At 37.7% G+C, this 21,721-nt stretch overlaps 1 protein-coding gene across 2 annotated transcripts in view; it reads left to right on the top strand.

Moving 5' to 3' along the window:
- Positions 1 to 3,273: 3,273 nt before the first annotated feature.
- LOC115224756 (high affinity cationic amino acid transporter 1-like) overlaps positions 3,274 to 21,721 on the top strand; it is a 41,484-nt gene continuing 23,036 nt past the window's right edge. Inside the window, exon 1 of one of the 2 annotated variants that reach the window (XM_036513588.1) lies at positions 3,274 to 3,420. The gene's annotated coding sequence lies outside the window, so the exon portion shown is untranslated. Of the gene's footprint in view, positions 3,421 to 18,144; positions 18,223 to 21,721 lie in introns of those variants that run through there. The other variant, XM_036513589.1, reaches the window with a different exon arrangement.

Below are 21,721 nucleotides of genomic sequence, written 5' to 3' on the forward strand. Positions count from 1 at the left end.
TGTGGTTGAAGGATCACGGGTTTGAATCTCAGACTGGGCAATGTGTGTGATTATGAGCGAAACACCTAAGCTCCACATAGCTCCGGCAGAAGGTAATGGCGAACCTCTGCTGACTCTTTCGCCACAACTTTCTCTCACTCTTTCTCCTGCATCTTGCAGCTCACCTGCGACAGACCGGCGTCCTGTCCAGGTGGGGAACCTATAAGCCAAGGAAACCAGGAAACCGGCCCTATGAACCAGGCATGGCTCAAGAAGGAACAAACAAAGCAAACATATCCATGGAAACCAAGAAACCAGCCATTGTGAGTCAGCATGACTTGAGAAGATAACTTTACCTTCACCTTATGTATTACAACCTGATTTCATTCAGGGCCACATTTCAATGATGAGGAATTTTGCCCTAGAGGCCACGCCTTTCAAAGCAAACTCAGAGTTACCATGCAAACTCCCCAGTACTTTTAACATTTTCAGGTCAATCCAACCACATTTACTAATAGTTTTGCCTGCACAATTGCTTGTGAGACAATGTTCGCCCTTTTCACAAATATATATATTTCTTTACTACCCACAAGGGGCTCAACACATAGGGGACAAACAAGGACAGACAAACTGATTAAGTCGATTACATTGACCTCAGTGTGTAAATGGCATTTAATTTATCGACCCTGAAAGGATGAAAGGCAAAGTCGACCTCGGCGGAATTTGAACTCAGAACGTATCGGCAGACGAAATACATATTTCTTTACTACCCACAAGGGGCTCAACACACAGGGGACAAACAAGGACAGACAAACTGATTAAGTCGATTACATCGACCCCAGTCTGTAAATTGTACTTAATTTATCGACCCCAAAAGGATGAAAGGCAAAGTCGACCTTGGCGGAATTTGAACTCGGAACGTAACGGCAGACGAAATACATATTTCTTTACTACCCACAAGGGGCTCGACACATAGGGGACAAACAAGGACAGACAAACGGATTAAGTCGATTACCACGACCCCAGTCTGTAAATTGTACTTAATTTATCGACCCCGAAAGGATGAAAGGCAAAGTCGACCTCGGCGGAATTTGAACTCAGAACGTAACGGCAGACGAAATACGGCTACACATTTTGCCCAGCGTGCTAACGTTTCTGACAGCTCGCCGCCTTTCTGCCAGCTCGCCACCTTTCTGCCAGCTCGCCTTTTCACAAATATATAGTAGAATTGGTCTGGTACATTATATGTCCTCACAAATGAAAATTGCTATGAAACCCAACACTTCTGAGCATTTCCTTTTCTTATCTTTCAAATGATGTATCTATTAATAGAGTTCGATATTATTGCTGTATTAATCGTATAAAGATTATTGCTAATGACATCATTCAAACCTAGCAGCACTAACATCTTGATACGATATCAATGTCAGGACTCCTGCCTGCAATAAATCAGCTATCACACACACGCACATATGTGCAGGCACACACAAACACACGCACATATGCATGCACACACAGACACATACACACACACACACACACAAACACGCACATACAATGCAGGCACACACAAACACACGCACATATGCATGCACACACAAACACATACACACACACACACACACACAAACACGCACATACATGCAGGCACACACAAACACACGCACATATGCATGCACACACAGACACATACACACACACACACACAAACACGCACATACATGCAGGCACACACAAACACACGCACATATCTCTCTTTCTTTCTCTCTTTTACTTGTTTCAGTCATTTGACTGTGGCCATGCTGGAGCACCCGCCTTTAATCGAGCAACTCGACCCCGGGACTTATTCTTTTGTAAGCCCAGTACTTATTCTGTCGGTCTCTTTTTGCCGAACCGCTAATTAACGAGGACATAAACACACCAGCATCAGTTGTCAAGCAATGCTAGGGGGACAAACACAGACACACAAACACACACACACACACACACACATATATATATATATATATATATATATATATATATATATATATATATATAGACGGGCTTCTTTCAGTTTCCGTCTACCAAATCCACTCACAAGGCTTTGGTCGGCCCGAGGCTATAGTAGAAGACACTTGCCCAAGTGCCACTCAGTGGGACTGAACCCGGAACCATGTGGTTGGTAAGCAAGCTACTTACCACACATCCACTCCTGCGCCTATGCATGCACATACAGACACATACACTCACAAACACACACCAATATTCTTTACTCTTTTACTTGTTTCAGTCATTTGACTGTGGCCATGCTGGAGCACCGCCTTTAGTCGAGCAAGCCTAGTACTTATTCTATCAGTCTCTTTTGCCAAGCCGCTAGGTCACGGGGACATAAACACACTGCCACTGCCATCGGTTGTCAAGCGATGTTGGAGGGGGGGATCACAGAACCACAAATATATATATGTATATATGGTGATCCTTCGGTATAAGTACACACTTGACTTTGTTTACATTTCTGAAGATAACAGAAACCCTTTTCTCCCACCCCTAACCCTAACACAAACCCTAACCCTAGTATATACGACGAGCTTTTTTCAATTTCTTGGTCGGCCCGAGGCTATAGTAGAAGACACTTGCCCAAAGTACCACGCAGTAGGACTGAACCCGGAACCGTGTGGTTGAAAAGTTTTCGTTTCGACTCAGAAAGTCCGGTGGGCCGCAAAATTATCCACAAGCGTTGTACATTTAATCATTTAACCATCGATCTAACCGTAACCCTAACCCTAGTATATACGACGAGTTTCTTTCAGTTTCTGTCTACCAAATCCACTCACAAGGCTTTGGTCGGCCCGAGGCTATAGTAGAAGACACTTGCCCAACGTACCACGCAGTAGGACTGAACCCGGAACCGTGTGGTTGAAAAGTTTTCGTTTCGACTCAGAAAGTCCCCTGGGCCGCGAAATTATCCACAAGCGTTGTACATTTAATCATTTAACCATCGATCTAACCGTAACCCTAACCCTAGTATATACGACGAGTTTCTTTCAGTTTCTGTCTACCAAATCCACTCACAAGGCTTTGGTCGGCCCGAGGCTATAGTAGAAGACACTTGCCCAAGGTACCACGCAGTAGGACTGAACCCGGAACCGTGTGGTTGAAAAGTTTTCGTTTCGACTCAGAAAGTCCGGTGGGCCGCAAAATTATCCACAAGCGTTGTACGTTTAATCATTTAGCCATCGATCTAACTTTAACGATCAAACAAACAATAATGTCTTTATAGCGTGTCTAAGCTGGTCGGAAATTCTTTGCAGAAGTACCTATAAAATAGTCGTCACCGTTATCAGAGTCTTCTTGTTTATTATTATTGTGTGTGTGTGTGTGTGTGTGCCATATCTAACTCGATTTCTCCTCCCACACATTATCAGTTCCCATTGTCAGCTGATGTTCACTCCTCTTCTATAGTAGGTGTTTTGTTTCTAATTCTATATTTTCTACCGTTTTTCAACGTTTGTTCTAAAAAACAGAGCAATTGTTTTTCTTTAATTAATTAATCATTATACGCAGTATAATTGATATTTTCTGTCAAGCTGTTGTAACTCTTACATGTCTCTTCTTTTGTATATATTGACGAACCATATGTCTATTTTTGTATGATTAGCTTTAACATCTGTGTATAATATAAAGTATGTAGTTGTATATATATATGTACGTGTATATAATATATAGTTGTGTATAACAATGTGTGTATTTATGTATAATGTTTACTTGTGTACATGTACGCACATTGTATACTTATGAATATGTACGCATAATGTATACTTATGAATATGTATATAATTTATACTGGTATATATGTATGTGTATATAATTTATACTGGTATATATGTATGATATATACTTGTGAATATTTGTGTGTATAATGTATACATGTGTATATGTATGCGTGTATAATGTATATGTGTGTATAATGTGTACTTGTGTATAATGTATATTTGTGTATAATGTGTACCTGTGTATATGTATGTGTGTATAATATATACTTGTGTATATGTATGTGTGTATAATATATACTTGTGTATATGTATGTGTGTATAATGTGTACTTGTGTATAATGTATACTTGTATATATGTATGTGTATATAATTTATACTGGTATATATGTATGTGTATATAATTTATACTGGTATATATGTATGTGTATATAATTTATACTGGTATATATGTATGATATATACTTGTGTATATGTATGTGTGTATAATATATACTTGTGTATATGTATGCGTGTATATGTGTGTGTGTGTATAATGTATTATTGTGTATATGTATGTGTGCATAATATATACTTGTGTATATGTATGTGTGTATAATGTAGACTTGTGTATATGTATGTGTGTATAATGTAGACTTGTGTATATGTATGTGTGTATAATGTAGACTTGTGTATATGTATGTGTGTATAATGTAGACTTGTGTATATGTATGTGTGTATAATATATACCTGTGTATATGTATGTGTGTATAATATATACTTGTGTATATGTATGTGTGTATAATGTATACTTGTGTATATGTATGTGTGCATAATATATACTTGTGTATATGTACGTGTGTATAATATATACTTGTGTATATGTATGTGTGTATAATGTAGACTTGTGTATATGTACGTGTGTATAATACATACTTGTGTATATGTACGTGTGTATAATACATACTTGTGTATATGTACGTGTGTATAATACATACTTGTGTATATGTACGTGTGTATAATACATACTTGTGTATAATATATACTTGTGTATATGTATGTGTGTATAATATATATTTGTGTATACGTATGTGTGTATAATATATACTTGTGTATATGTATGTGTGTATAATGTATACTTGTGTATATGTATGTGTGCATAATATATACTTGTGTATATGTATGTGTGTATAATGTATACTTGTGTATATGTATGTGTGTATAATATATACTTGTGTATATGTATGTGTGCATAATATATACTTGTGTATATGTATGTGTGTATAATATATACTTGTGTATATGTATGTGTGTATAATATATACTTGTGTATATGTGTGTGCATAATGTATACTTGTATATACGTATGTATGTAACATATACCTTATGTATACAGTATTTGTGTATAACGTATACTTGTATATATGTATGTGTTATGTATATGCATTTAATGTATCTTGTATGTACATAGGTATAAAGATTACTTATTCTATCTACTTGTATTTAATTATGCTTCATGGTAATTAGTAAGGTCCGGCGGATCACTGGCACTCATCTTTGAGTGTAACGATTCCCATTTTGCCGAAACAGCCGTTTACTAATTGAAGTGATTACGTAACTGTTATTTTGTCATTCATTTGTTAATACGTGTGTGATAGGTAGATAGATAGATAGATAGATAGATAGATAGATAGATATAATATGCATATATTATGTATGTATGTGTGTGTGTGTGTGTGTATATATATATGTATGTATGTATAATAAATTTTTTGTTCTAATGGATACATGTCAATTAGTGCGTTGAGTAAAGTACGTTCACAGCTTGGGCGACCTGGTATCGTCCAAAGTTGGGATATATTTCCGCTAGATCTACTTCAGGAATTCCGCAGTGTTAGTTGAGATAATAATTAAAGGAAACGGATGATAGATTTGGTGTGTACACACACACACACACACATATATTACAATATGCATGTATAGCATGTGTGTGTATATATATATATATTATATAGATACACACACATAAATGTTTGTTTTTATGTTATGTTATGATAAAACAGTTTTTCATTAAACTGAAGAATTGCTCAATACTTTTTGTTGAGGGAAAATTTATTATAAGAAGACAGCCTGATTCCTTAACAAGAAAAATGGTATTGACTATGATTTCTAAATCACGGTGTTTAATGAAAGTGTTTGTACAAAGTGAGTCGTGTGTGTTCGTATGTTCAAACATCGATTTAATTTTCGAATCTGTTCGTCCTGTTTCTTATTCTCAATTCAGAAAGAAAGACGAAAACAAATAAGAAAAACGCGATTCCTAGTCTTGTTCTTCTATCATAATTCGGATGCATTACAGGAATATAAATTGTTCAAAGTGTATGACTGGTCTTTTATCTTATCTTCAAAAGGTTGTACTTAACTGTAACAATTACTGCCCTATTGAATGCGACGGAATTGGACAGAACGTCATCTGTGAAGATTTGACGATCGGTCAAACGTAATTGGTATAAGCTAACTTCGTCCCTAAATAAGACATCATAGATGCGTATAGAATTTTTATTAGACCAATAGTTGTTGATGTTTGACTTTGATTTGTGGAAAGAAGGGTTTCAATTCTTGTTCTCTTTTGTAAAAATAAAAAGTAAAAACATGAGTAAAAGTCTCGTGGGTAATGTAAAAAAACAAAGTCCTTCTGGGACGAAAGTTGATTGTTGTTGACTAACACTCACGTGCGTGCACTCTTACGCACACACAGTCTTTCTCTCTCTCACTCTCACTTCCATACACACTTTCTTTCTCTTCCTTCCTCACACTTTTTCCCCACCATACACTGTCTCTCTCTTAACCACACACATTCTTACTGTCTTCTCTACACATCCACACACACACATTCTCTCTCTCTCTCTGTCTTTCTCTCCACACACACATACACACATTCTCGACCACACACACCCTCTCATTTACTCTCACTCTTCCTCTCCACACACTCACATACGAAACAATTGTCACAATCACCAACAGCACTATCTCTATCGACGGGCCAAGGAAATACAACCAACAGATGATCATTCAGTCTGCTAGAAATAGCAGCCAAAATCCTTCCTCACACCACACCCTATTTTCTTAAGAAAAGCAAAGAGCACATTACACTTTACAGAGTGGTACTGAATTCAAAACTGATTTGGAAGCAAACTTTTTTTTTACCACAAAGCCATGCCTGACAAGGGAGCCTTTCATAGCCACTCAAAATAGCAGTCAAATCTCCCTCAAATTACACCTCACAGTCTTTAAAAAGATAGGAAAACATTTTTTCAGGTCATTAAGAATGAAATGTCCGATTTTGAACAAAGTTTATTTTACTTTATCCCAGCAAAATACAATGCAGTTAATCAATGTACCTAAATTATCATCACAATTTTGCCATTTTACCAGTAGCTTATTTATGCTGGCTGCAAAGAATTCTGGAGAGGAAGAGGTGATGAAATTATGAAAGGCTGTTTTTGCATCTTCTGATTTGAAGTTTTTTCCTTGCAAAAACTTTATCTTATGCCTGGAAAACGTGATAGTCAGTGAATATGGTGGATGACAGAGTTCTTCCTAGTTCAGTTCCTGTAACTTTGAGTAGTGTTCTTTGTGCAAACATGTGGTCAAATATTATCTTGCAAGAGAATTGGCCTGTCTCTATTGATCAACCTCAGTTGTTTAACTGCAAGTTCACTCATCATTTCATCTAATTGGTTGATGTATACATTCTCTGTAATTGACTTACCAGGTCTCATGAAGCTGTAGTTGATGACACCATTAACATTTTTTGGTGAATATTCTTTTTTTGGATTGTGTTTTGGCACTTCGTTTCTATCCAACCATCATGCAGAACACTTGTTGTTGTTGAAAAGAATCCATTTTTTTTATCACACATAACAAGGTGATGCAAAAAATGGTTCACTTTTATGCTGTGGCAGCAAACAACAGCAAGTTTCAAGATGTGCCATTTGATGCTCGTTCAGTTCATCTGGTACCCAGTTGTCCAGCTTCTTTACTTTGCCAATTTGTTTCACATGGTCCAATACAGTTGGAATCGAAATGTCAAACCTTGCTGTTAACCCATGCGTAGTTTGAGATGTATCCACTTCCACTACAGTTTCCAGCTCATCATTATCCACCTTCGTCTCAGGGATGATTTTCAAGAGTAAAGTCACCAGACCAGAACTTGTCAAACCATGGATGTACAGTGCTCTCATTTGCCACATCTCCACCAAACACCTCATTGATGTTTCGAGCTGTCTGGGATGCATTGGTTCCATGACGGCACTTGTATTCATAAATAATACGAATTTTTTATCTATCCATGGGTTCACAAAAATTGATTTACTAGAGAAAACTCACAATATAATCAGACACCATGAATTGCATTTTGAAAAATGATGGTGTAACTCTTCAATGTTGTAAAACAAAGAATTGTTAGGATAAAACATTAGAGTTAATGACTATCAAACTTGGCGCGTAAGAAAATCAGACATTTCACTCTTAATGACCTAATATAATGTAGACGGAGATATTACACTGCTAAAAAAAGGGGGGTGGGGACAGGATGATCACCACTGAAATGCTCAACCCGTAAGAAATAGCAGCCAATTGTTATTCCAGTCATACTTTACTGTCTTAGACAAAGCAGATGACACCTACTGCTGAATAAACAAAGGGATGGTCATGGCTGGGACCAGGGCCATTGTAGCAGCAAACCAATGCACAGGGCCCTGTAGTATTTACTTACTGACAGCAAGCCACAACATATATAGATCAAAATTAGTCCTTTAGACCCATGACTTCCCTGGACAATTTCCAAGTGTGTCTATATGTTAAGTTGGCATGGACAAGAACACATTCCATTCCAGGTCTCCTCAATCTGTAAACCACTATAGCTTCAATAGCTTCTTCTCTAAATCAGATTACCTGTCAGTTAATCCAGGGTTGATAGGCTTGTTTATATATCTAAACCTGGAACTGGTCACATTTTAAATAGTCTACAATGATAAGAAATTGGTCTTTTGGACTATTAACTTTATCATTAGATATAGAAAATATTTTTCTTTTGTTTACAAAATTTAGATTTACCCTAATAAAATTTCATTATCTGGTCTTATTACATTTGGATGTTGTACATAATTCCAAGATGGATTTGTACATGGAATTTTGTTTCCATAGTAACGGTAATTATCACTGAAATTCTTGTCTGCCAGGCTATTAGCATTATTAGTTGTCATGATTGACTGCTAAATCCACAAGTTTTTTTATTCTCTCTCTGCTTATTTCCTCATGTTCCTTTCTGTTGAAGAGCATAGACTCGAAACGTAAAAGACTTTCTCACCTTCCTGAGCATCAAACTAATACACCTGCTTGTTCATACACCTGTCTTTGTCTTTTGTTTTTCTATAAATTTTAACTATTGGCATTATTACTGATACCATAAATCTTAGCTTTACAGATGAAAAATGTTTTTACCATGGTGATATTTTGAACACAACATCACCATTAAAACTGCAGAAATATTGGGTATTATTACCCTTACAAGTGTAGAAAAGGTCGCTGTCAACAAACAGCCATAGCTGTTTGTTGACAACTTTTTCTGCCTTTTAAGGGTAATAATAACCAATTTTTTCTGCTATTTTAACAGCAATACTCATCATCATTTAACATCCATTGTCCATGCTGGTATGTGTTGGATGGTTCTGAAATGGCTCTGATGAAAGTAGCATTAATTTTCTTAGGTCATTCAATCTCCTACAAATCTTCTGGACAGTATCCTTGTTTAAGTTGGTGAATGCTGCCATAATTCTTGCCTCCAATTCATCTTTGGTGTTACAGGGAGTTTTGTTGGTCTCTCACTGAATGGCACCCCACACATAATAATCAAGGGGGTTGCAGTCTAGATCGCCAGGTGTCAGGGGTAATGTGGTCACAGAAATTGTCTGACAGCCACAACTGGGTTTTTCTGCTTCTTTGGCGTGGTGCAGAGTCCTGTTGCCAGACATAGGGTCTTCCAGCAGCCACCCTCTTCACCCAGGGTAGCACTACCTCCTCCAGGCACTTGATGTGGGCCTCTGTATTGAGTCTGAGGCCATGTGGAAAGATGAATGGAGGCATAATGTTGCAATCACTGGTGATCACTCCAAACACCATGATGTTGATTGGATGTTTGAATTTTATCAGTCTTGGTACATATCCTCAGATTGACATACAAACACTTTGAAACGTTTGTATTGGAGCCTCTGGTGCAAATGCCAAGCAGTACAACATGTCATTTCCAAATTTCTGGCTGAGTGAATTACGATATGGTGCTGTTTTTCTCACAGTGCCCAACTGACCCTACTATACTGTGTAGTCGACAAAATCAAAAACAAACAATACACATGCATGAAATTAGAAATATAAAATAGTGACAATTTACCCATCGCACCCTGTATGTATGTATTTCTATATATATATATATATATATATATATATATTCATTTCTGTCTACCAATTCTATTCACAAAGCTTTGGTCAGCCCAGGGCTATCATAGAAGACACTTGAACAAGTTGGTATGTTGTGGGATGACTGAACCCAAAACAAGTGGTTGAGAAGCAAACTTCTTACAAAACAGTTACATACTTAAAAAAAAAAAATCAAGGTTTCAGAAAAAACACAATTTCCAAAAAAAATTCTGTATTCCAAAGTTTTCTATAACTGGCATTCCATCAGTTACATTGATGAGGGTTCCAGTCAATTTGATCAACCAAACAGCCTGTTTGTGAAATCAACTTGCAAGTGGCTGAGTACTTCACAGACATGCATACCATTAATGTAGTTCTCAAGGAGATTTAGCATGACATAGAATGTGACAAGGCTGGCTCTTTGAAATACAAATACTACTCATTTTTGCCAGCTGAGTGGATTGGAGCAATGTGAAATAGTCTTGCTCGAGGACACAGTGCACCATCAGATATTGAACTCATGACCTTATGATTGGGAGCCAAATACTCAGCGAAAGCAGTCAAGTTTATGTCAAATACTCTCATTTAAAATCTGGCTAATCATTGAACGGACATTGGTGTGACCTTGTGTGGAGGTTTGTGCTCTCTGAGTGCTCGTTACTATTATTTTAGTGCCTCTGTCTAAGCCCTTTTATCATACAACATGTGACCTCCTCAATGACTCCCCATACCATGTGTTCCCCCTTGTTCTGCTTATTCCATTTCTCTCTTGCTCTAATACTAAATAATTATAGCAACAAAGACCACTCATTTAAATATAGCTTACGTTTCTCTTCATGTACAGCTGTGTGTATAATTCATATCTTATTTTACTATTTTTACGTTATTGCTTATGACCATACTAGGCCACCACTTTCAAATAGCTTTTATTTAATTATGTCAACCACCTGTATTTAGTCTCTTATGCATATCATTGATCCGTCTTCATATCTATATATATAAAACTGTAGTTGTGTGAGTGTCTGTCCCCTTCGATTTAGATTCCTAACTACTCCCACATTTTGCGGTGCAGTTTAACCAAATTCGGGTATCTTATAGTCGTGATTCATATCGAGCCCGTCTGGGTATTAGCGCGCGTCTACAATGAGTCTACGATTTTTAAAATAATTTAACATCATTTTTTATTCCATTTTAATGCATAATTTTTCGTGTGTCGATGGCGACGGAGTTGGCGTCCATGGTCACACCTGCACCTGTGTTGCTTTTCCCCCTTCTTCCCTCCCTCGTGAAGCTGTGGGGAAGGGAGTGTAAGGAAATCAACGTCGTAAAGCGTTGTCAAGGAGACCAGCGTTCTTTTAGAACAACGACTTCATGGCTTGAAGACACCAAAACAGAAATGGCTAAGAAAGCCCGAATTGGCATCTATAAGGGAAGTAACTCTCTAAAAATGCTTATATAGTTATTTCCCTTACAAACCCAGGCGATACTGCTAGTTTATCTATATAAGGCATCTGTTCACAGTTTAAGAATAAACCAACTGAAACACTGTGTAGCTGTACATTAATGTTGTAAATGTACACTCATTGTATTCCAATTTCCTTCAGTTTCAATAATTAGCAGATGTCTGACTATCTTTTGATAGTCACAACACAGGCTACACCTTCTGGTTTTTTGAATATAATTTTCAGAAATAACCTAATAAGTTTACCATTAATTCCATGAAATATTCATGGGTCCCTGTATTTGGTTCTACCAGTTTGCTGTCTTTTTAATAATAATAATCCTTTCTAGTATAGGCACAAGGCCTGAGAATTTTAGTAGAAAGGAATACTATTATCCAGTTCTATATTGAAGAGCTGAGGAATTATGTACATTATATACATTTGACGGATATTTGTCCTCATCTTGTTTGTTGTTAACATTTCAGCTGATATACCCTCCAAGCTTCATCAGGTTCTTAGGGAAATTTCAAACCTGGGTTCTTATTCCTAAGACATTTTTCGATATTATTGTTATTATCATTATTATGCCCATGGGCATGTGGGGTAGTGGTTAAGAGCGCAGGCTACTAAACCCAAGATTCCAAGTTGAATTCCAGGCAGTGACCTAAATCATAATAATAATAATATTGAAAAATACCTTAGGAATGAGAACCCAGGTTCGAAATTTCTCCAAGACACCTGATGAAGGCTGGAGGGTATATCAGCTGAAACGTTGTGTTAACAAACAAGATGAGGAGAAATATCCCTATAATGTAAATAGGAGGCAAGCAGGCAGAATTGTTAGCATGCTGGGCAAAATGCTTAGAAGCATTTCATCTGTCTTTACGTTCTGAGTTCAAATTCTTCCGAGGTTGACTTTACCTTTCATCCTTTACTCAACTATTCCCATTCCCTAAATTTCAGGCCTTGTGTCTATAGTAGAAAGGATTCTTACTATTATTAATTTTCTTTTTTCTCCTTTTTTTTTTATTGTCATATAGCAATGAAGCTAGTGGAATTGTGATTTATGAAAAGATAGGTCTCAACAATGAGTTGCAAGCAACATATTTAAATAATGACTAAACTGTCACTGAAATAATTAAAGATAATTATTAGTAATTAAATATTGTCTAAATTAAACAGTTCACACAGAATGGTTTGTTAAAGAGGAGAAAGGGAAAGAAAGAAAGGAAATAAGGAGAGGGGGAATTCCAAGGCATATAATGCGTGTGTTACACTCCCAGAATAGAAATTTCGCATCTAAATTATGCTTCTTCATGTCATCCATCTAGGGTTGAACTCTAAGCTGTGACTATCAGATCAGTCTGTCAATCTTTCTGTTTATACACACACATACAAACACAAAGACTCACTCATATAGATTATACAGATATATATATATAGGGTAAAGATCCCCTTTGGTCATGAATGACCATGGGATTGCACCTAGAAAGTTACCCACTGAGGCAAAAGTCTAGGCAAGGTTGTTTATCGAAGACTAGCAGTCACCCATGCATACCAGCCTCCCCTCCCCATGCCACGGATGTCATCCAAGGGAAAGACAGAGGGGCTGATTCAGCTTGACATCAGTGACATCCCTACTCATTTCCACAGCTGAGTGAACTGGAGCAACATGAAATCTCTTGATCAAGAACACAGCCAGGTCCGGGAATTGAACTCTCTACCTCATGATTGTGAGTGAGCCCGATGCTCTAACCACTAAGCCATGTGCCTTCACACAGCTATCTAGCTATCTAGCTATCTAGCTATCTATCTATCTATCTATCTATCTATCTATATATATATATATATATATATATATATATATATATATGTATGTATATATATGAATGATGGACTTCTTTCAGTTTCCATCTACCAAATCCACTCATGAGGCTTGAAAAGTAATGATATATGTATACAATTAGATGATTTGAGGTGGAATTATGAGCTATAAAAGACATCATTATCAATTATTAGAGATTCAGTCATATCGGTATCTAACTTTTATACCTCTTAATTCAACCTCAGTTCATCTAATTGTATATATATTATATATATCGTTACTTTTAATAAAAAAAGCCTTTATTTTTTTTATATCCAAAAGTGCATTTTCACTTTTTTCTTTTTACTTTTCCACTATATATATATATATATGTGTGTTTGTGTGCATGTATCTATACAATGTTTATGTATGTGTGTATCTATCTAATGTGTGTGTGTGTGTATGTATCTATATAATGTGTGTATATGTGTGTGCGTGTGTGTATGTATCTATATAATGTGTGTATATGTGTGTGCGTGTGTGTATGTATCTATATAATGTGTGTATATGTATGTGTGCATGTATGTATGCGTGTTTATGTGTGTGCCTGTATGTATGTATATGCGTGTGTACATGTATAATGTAGGTAGTGGAGTAAACCTCAGCTGTTTCCTCTTGAAGCACACCTACTTATTCTTTTATTACAATCCAGTGTGTCTTCCCAGAGACACACAATGTACGAGTGGCACCTTTGATGCAAATCTAATGAAGTGCCACTCTAGTGACTAAAACTACAACCATTAATGCAAACTTTCACATATTCTGGCGTTGAAAGCGGAGTTGGTACAGAAACAATTGTAACTGGTTGTTGAAGATGTGTTTTTGTCTTATTGTATGTGTGTGTGTGTGAGTGTGTTAATTTGTTGTTCTGTTCCTTTCAGAGTATCCTTAACCAATCTTGATTAGAACACCTAGGTAACATGCTTTCAATTACTTATAGGTGATCATGATAGTAAATCTCCTTATCACTGCATGGCACCTTGGGCAAGTGTCTTCTACTATGGCCTTGGGCCGACCAAAGCCTTGTGAGTGAATTTGGTAGACGCAAACTGAAAGAAGCCCATCGTATACATGTATATATGTGTGTTTGTGTGTCTGTGTTTGCTGGTGTGTTTAGGTCCCTGTAACTTAGCGGTTCAGAAAATTCACAAAGAATAAGTCCTGGGGTCGATTTGCTCGACTAAAGGCGGTGCTCCAGCATGGCAGCAGTCAAATGACTGACACAAGTAAAAGAGTAAAGAGTTATCAGGGCAAAGAAAGTTGGTTGTTGTTGTTCTTTATTCTGGCTGATCGGTTGTATGATCAAAGGTGTTCGCTTCTCGAACAGTGGCCATATCGAAGACTACATTATCCACCGATTCCTTATATTTTGAAGACAGTAGTATGTGATTTGAGGAAGGTATGGATGTTAAATGTACTTTTCTACTTGAGGCACAAGGCCCGAAATTTTGGGGGAAGGGGCCAGTCGATTAGATCAAGGACAGACAAACGGATGATTAAGGTGATTATATCGACCCCAGTGCGTAACTGGTACTTATTTAATCGACCCCCGAAAGGATGAAAGGCAAAGTCGACCTCGGCGGAATTTGAACTCAGAACGTAACGGCAGACGAAATACCTATTTCTTTACTACCCACAAGGGGCTAAACACAGAGAGGACAAACAAGGACAGACAAACAGATGAAGTTGATTATATCGACCCCAGTGCGTAACTTGTACTTATTTAATCGACCCCGAAAGGATGAAAGGCAAAGTCGACCTCGGTGGAATTTGAACTCAGAACGTAATGGCAGACGAAATACCTATTTCTTTACTACCCACGAGGGGCTAAACACAGAGAGGACAAACAAGGACAGACAAATGGATTAAGTCGATTATATCGACCCCAGTGCGTAACTGGTACTTATTTAATCGACCCTGAAAGGATGAAAGGCAAAGTCGACCTCGGTGGAATTTGAACTCAGAATGTAGCGGCAGACGAAATACCTATTTCTTTACTACCCACAGGGACAAACAAGGACAGAATGTAAAGACTAATGAAATCCTGCTCAGCAGTTTGAGTGTCGAGCTAATGATTCTGCCATCCCACTGTCTTCATAAAATTGCTCATGATAAATAATTATTTTATTGACAACTTGACTGTATGTAACCTTTCCCCTGCGACCTATTTTCCATGTTTCAAATATTAAATAAGTTAACTAATTGATGAATGATAAAGAAGGATAAATAGGTGCAGGAGTGGCTGTGTGGTAAGTAGCTTGCTTACCAACCACATGGTTCCGGGTTCAGTCCCACTACATGGCATCTTGGGCAAGTGTCTTCTACTATAGCCTCAGGATCTTTTTGGTTTGAACGGCAGTTTTTAAAATAATTTCCACGTAACTAAAAAATTTTAAACTTCGTATACTGGTAGAATGTGTTTATAAAACATCTTTTTCTCTTGGCTTTATTGAGAAAATTCTATAGTTTGTAAGATATTTGTTGTCTTTTTTCTTCAATTTCTGCAATTTCAACCAATCACTGACGTCTATTGAGGTAAAAACATTCTGTGCCGTATGAATATGTCCCTCGTTTAACAGATTGGGTTTATTTACATTTCTGAAGAAAAAAAAAAGATACTCTTCCCCACCCGTAACCCTAACTAACCCTAGCCCTAAAACAGATTGAAATGCAATAGATCGATACTAGGGTCATAATTATGGGTGACAATTTCACATGACACCGCTAGAAAAAACTGCCGTTCAAACCGAAAAGATCCTTGCCTCGAGCCGACCAAAGCCTTGTGAGAGGATTTGGTAGACGGAAACTGAAAGAAGCCTGTCGTATATATATATGTGTGTGTGTGTGTGTGTGTGCGTGCGTGCGTGTGTTTGTCCCAACATCGCTTGACAACCGATGTTGGTGTGTTTACATCCCCGTAACTTAGTGGTTCGGCAAGAGACCAATAGAATAAGTACTAGGCTTCCAAAGAATAAGTCCTAAAGGCGGTGCTCCAGCATGGCCACAGTCAAATGACTGAAACAAGTAAAAGAGTAAAGAGTAAGGATGAGGGTGTCCTAGCATCACTCAGTAAGACCTTTGTCAGCCGTTTCTCCAGCTATCTATTTAAAAACTGTATATGACAATAGTACGTCCACACTTAGAGAATTTGCATCATCAGTCTATCTATCTTTCTGTCTCTCTGTATCTATCTATCTATCTATCTATCTATATCTACCTACCTACACACACACATACACACATTAATAATAAGCATAAGTTACAGAGTGTGACAATGGCCAAATTCGTGTTTGGTAAGTGCCAATTCACGAAACTCTCAGCTTTTGACTTATTCTCTAACTTCTGCCATCATATTCAACCAGTATCCGAAGCTTCAAACTGTTTATTTAAAAACAAAAAGTAATTTTAAAAAATCTGTAAGATCCGTGAAACCACTCTCGTACAACACTGGATGTTAGCCATAATATGTACCGAGTTCCCATAACATTTTCTATTTATTTCATACGAAAAGCTGAATAAATTACGCTAGTCAAGGGAATCCTAATATTTGGAATATGGATACATGCTATCTTTTATTCTTTCAACTTTAACTGCTTCATCATTCAATGAAGAATATTGTTTTAACCACAGGATAGCTCTGATTGTAATGGATCTGTTTTGTCTTCTTTTCTAGAAGTAACGAATTCCTAAGCGAACATTATAAAATAATATAAACTTGAATTTTTTTTTCTCGAAGACGGAAATTTCATTTTTCTTTTTGTCAGGAAGATTCGGTTGTTCTTTCTAGCAATTCGAGCGACCTGGTAAAGGCTCTCTCGTTGCCTCTTCTCGTTCCCTTTGTCACCTGTTGTTTAGTCCGGAGTTGGATCTGATTGAACAGATATGATCAAAGACGTCCTGCCTGTGACCATTCCGTCTTTATTCCCAGACACAATGGACTCTACGTGTATATCACAGGATAGAGGCTTTTCTATTCTGTATATAAAAAAAAGGGATCTTTACCTTGAAGGTAAAGATCTACATATTTCAGTAATTGGTCCTAAGACATGCAGCTAGTCATAAAACGACGTAACATGAAAAATCATTTAGAAGAATTTATTAGCTGTTCTAATAAACGATTAATACATATTTTCATACGTATTTGATTTGATTTTCCACGTCAGTATTGGTTTTTAGGCGGTTCTTTTGTTCTCTTTACTCTGAGACTGACGTAAAATCGATAAATCGACTAAAATAGAAACTTGTTTCTTTTTAAAAAGAAAAAAGCCAAACAAAAACGGAGATTAAATTGAGAAAGACATATCTTTAAATTATTTCAGTTGTGTTCTTGCATTCTCCGTTCTCCAGAGACATTGCAAGCAGCGCTTTTGGAAAACGGTTTATCTTGAACAGAAATTCAAGAAAAAGAACGAATGTACAACACAGACTTTCCGTGATGTGTCTACATAAACATATATATAACATGGTTTGCGGGTTTGCGTGGGGAAAACGCGCTCGTTCGGTTATATCGTATATAGAATAGGTAGAGTAAATATGTACGAATAGACAAATTTCGTTGAAGATTACCTCTGCAGAATTTTCGTAGCTTCAAATGTATATTTATCTCCATTGAAGATAACATAGCGTATGTAGATAATATATATATATAGATTTATATACATATTTACATATATATATGTAATATATGTATAACCAAGAAAAGTACTGATCGATTACATATAGCCTTCTGGTTCGTAACCCTTATTTTTTTTATCTCTGAACTCCTTTGATTATCGTTTTATTCTGGTGGATCCCCGTAGCCATTCGATGTTTTGGCAATCTTTCGTTTCTAGTAGACCTTTCCGTCGATGTTTTAAATGTCCTATCTTTTTTTTTTATCTTTTACTTGTTTCAGTCATTGGACTGCGGCCATACTGGGACACCGTCTCCTCGAAGATCTTTTAGTCGAATGAATCGATCGACCCCAGTACTTATTTATTTACCTAAAGCCTGGCACTTATTCTATCAATCTCTTTTGCCAAACCACTAAGTTATGAGGACATAGACACTGGTTGTCAAGCGATGATGAGAGACAAGCACAGTCACACTCACGCACGCACACACACAGACACACACAGATACACAACGGGCTTCTTTCAGTTTTCGTCTACTAGAATCACTCACAAGGCTTTGCTTGACTCAAGGCAGTATCAGAAGACACTTGCCCAAGATTCTATGGTGTGGGACTGAACTTGGAACCATATAGTTGGGAAGCAAGCTTTTTACTAGAAAATATACAAGGAGTTTTCATCATCTGATGTATGTGACAAGTATGTACCATGAGTGCTCAGGTTTACCACTAAAACTCTGGCTTCAACCTCAAATGAAAAATGTTGCCTATCAATGGTGGCTAGAAGTGGTTTCTCCTTGAGCAGGTGGATATATCATCATCGTTTAGCATCCACTTTCCATGCTGGCATGGGTTGGACGGTGCAACTGGGGTCTGGGAAGCCAGAAGGCTGCACCAGGCCCAGTCTGATCTCGCAATGTTTCTACGGCTGGATGCCCTTCCTAATGCCAACCACTCCATGAGTGTAGTGGGTGCTTTTTTTACGTGCCAGACGAGGCTGGCAAACGGCCACGATCGGATGGTGCTTTTTACGTGCCACCGGCACGGAGGCCAATATATATATATATATATACATATATGTATTTCTTTACTACCCACAAGGGGCTAAACACAGAGAGGACAGACAAACGAATTAAGTCGATTACATCGATCCCAGTGCGTAACTGGTACTTAATTTATCGACCCCGAAAGGATGAAAAGCAAAGTTGACCTCAGCGGAATTTGAACTCAGAACGTAACAGCAGACGAAATACGGCTACGCATTTCGCCCAGCGTGCCAACGATTCTGCCAGCTCACCGCCTTTTGGATATATATATATATTAAAAGAAAAAAACGTGAAAAGCAAAACATTTGGTGTGGCTGTGTGGTAAGAAGCTTGCTTCCCAACCACATGGCTCAAGATTCAGTTGCACTGCGTGGCACCTTGAACAAAGGGTCTTCAGTCGATCTCATTTACGACACATTATTTTACATTTATTACACTATTTCTTTCATCATTTTTGTGACCAGGTCCTAAACTAGAGATTAACCATGTCTTCAACTACAGCCTCAGGCTGCTAAAAAAAACAAAAAAAACCTAAGGGAATTGCGTAGACAGAAACTGACAGAAGGCCATCGTATGTGTGTGTGTGTAGGGGGTGTCTTTATGTCTATGTTTGTCCCCACCACCACCACCACTTGACAACCGGTGTTGGTGTGTTTACGTCCCTGTAACTTGGGGGTTTGTCAAAAGAGACCAATAGAATAAGCACCTAGTTTTTAAAAAAGAATACTGGGGCTGATTCATCCAACTAAAAATTCTTCAAGGCAGTGCCCCAGCATGGCCACAGTCTAATGACTGAAACAAGTAAAAAATATATGATAAATTGAAGAAAAAAGAGAATATAAGCATATAAAATCTGTGTGTTGAGTGTGTGTTTGTATATGTGTGTGTGTAGATGTGTACATATATGTGTGTGTGTATATATATATGTGAGTGTGTATGTCATGTATGACTGTGTGATAAAAAGTTTGCTTCCCAATCACATGGTTTTAGGTTCAGTCCTACTGCATGGCATATGCTACAGCCTCGGGCCAACCAAAGCCTTGTGATTGTGTGTGTGTTGTGTTATACCTGTTAGTTTTTGTTGTTTAACCCCAGGTCAGTAAATCTATGATCAAAGGCATTTTAGCCATTCTATTCTTTTTATTTGTAACATAGTTTGTCTGTTATAGGTGGTGATTCGGTAAAGCTGCAAGAGCATCGGACAAAATGCCTTGTGGAATTTGTTATGGCGTTCAAATTCCACTGAGATCATCTTTGCCTCTTGTCCTTACAGAGTTAATAAAAACAGTACCAGTACAGGGCAGTAAGTAGATTAGCAGATCTCATAGGTATGAGATGTTCTGGCACAGCAGTTTTGGCACCGCCTAATTTGCCTCATTGATTCGATGATGACTTATTTGACATCCAACCATTTTTTTATGTTTGTCATTTGTTCCCTTTCTCCCTCTCTCTCTCTGTTTATGTGTGTGAGCATATTTCACTTTATGTGACTGATGAGATATAAAATGTTTAGCTCGCTCATGTTCAATTAATTGTAATATCTTTTTCTATCTCCCTCTCTCCCCTTCTCTTCCTCCTTTACCTGCTCCCTTTCTCTCCCTCCTTTCTCCCCCTCTCCTTTCTCTCTTCTCTCCCACCCTCTCTTTCCCCTTCTCTTCTTCCCTGTCTCTATGTTTGTGTGTTAGCATCTAGTTATGTTTGTACATAATCTCTCTCTCTCTCTCTCTTCCTCTCCCCTCCCTCTTTGTATGTGTATATTTCAGTGCCTGCATACATCTGTGCATGTGTGTGCATGTGTGTATGCATGTTTCCCGCCAGTGCCGAAAAGTACTATCACCAAGACAGGCTGAATGTCCAGTCAGCCATGCCAAATCAACAGCACCCAAACAGCTGTGCCCAACTGTCTCATTCTGAGATCCCATCTGAAGTGATGCTGAAACTATATATATATAATATATATATATATATATAGACATCCTTGACTGCATTGTCCAAGAAAAGACCACCCTTCTGACTGACATGAAGTCCTCATCAATTCATTTCAGCTCTTGCTTTACAGACATGCTGTGTCCTCTCACTGCCTTTCCTACTGCAACTATAATGGCCTCTGCTCCTCACAGCTGGTTGATCTTTTATCACTTCTACCCAAGCACTCCCAAATCACTCATTTCTCTCCTCTTCTTATCGGCCTAATTTATTGACCCAGCACACCACACTACCAGGCCATAAAAAAAACACCACCATGTTTATTCCTTCTGGTTTAAAATAGCCAATCTTTATTTCTTTTAAGACTAGTACTTATTCTGTTGCTGTCTTTTGCCAAACTGATGAGTTATGGGGATGTTAACAAACAAACAAACACACACCATGCAAACACACAAACACAAACACACACAAACACACTCACAAACACAAGCACAAACACACACACACACAAACACACCACACAAGCACAAACACACACACAAGCACAAACACACACAAGCACAAACACACACACACAAACACACATACACACAAGCACAAACACACACACACAAGCACAAACACACACTCACTCACAAACACACACA

The sequence above is a fragment of the Octopus sinensis genome, linkage group LG26, assembly GCF_006345805.1.
Source record: "Octopus sinensis linkage group LG26, ASM634580v1, whole genome shotgun sequence".
NCBI classification, from domain to species: domain Eukaryota; kingdom Metazoa; phylum Mollusca; class Cephalopoda; order Octopoda; family Octopodidae; genus Octopus; species Octopus sinensis.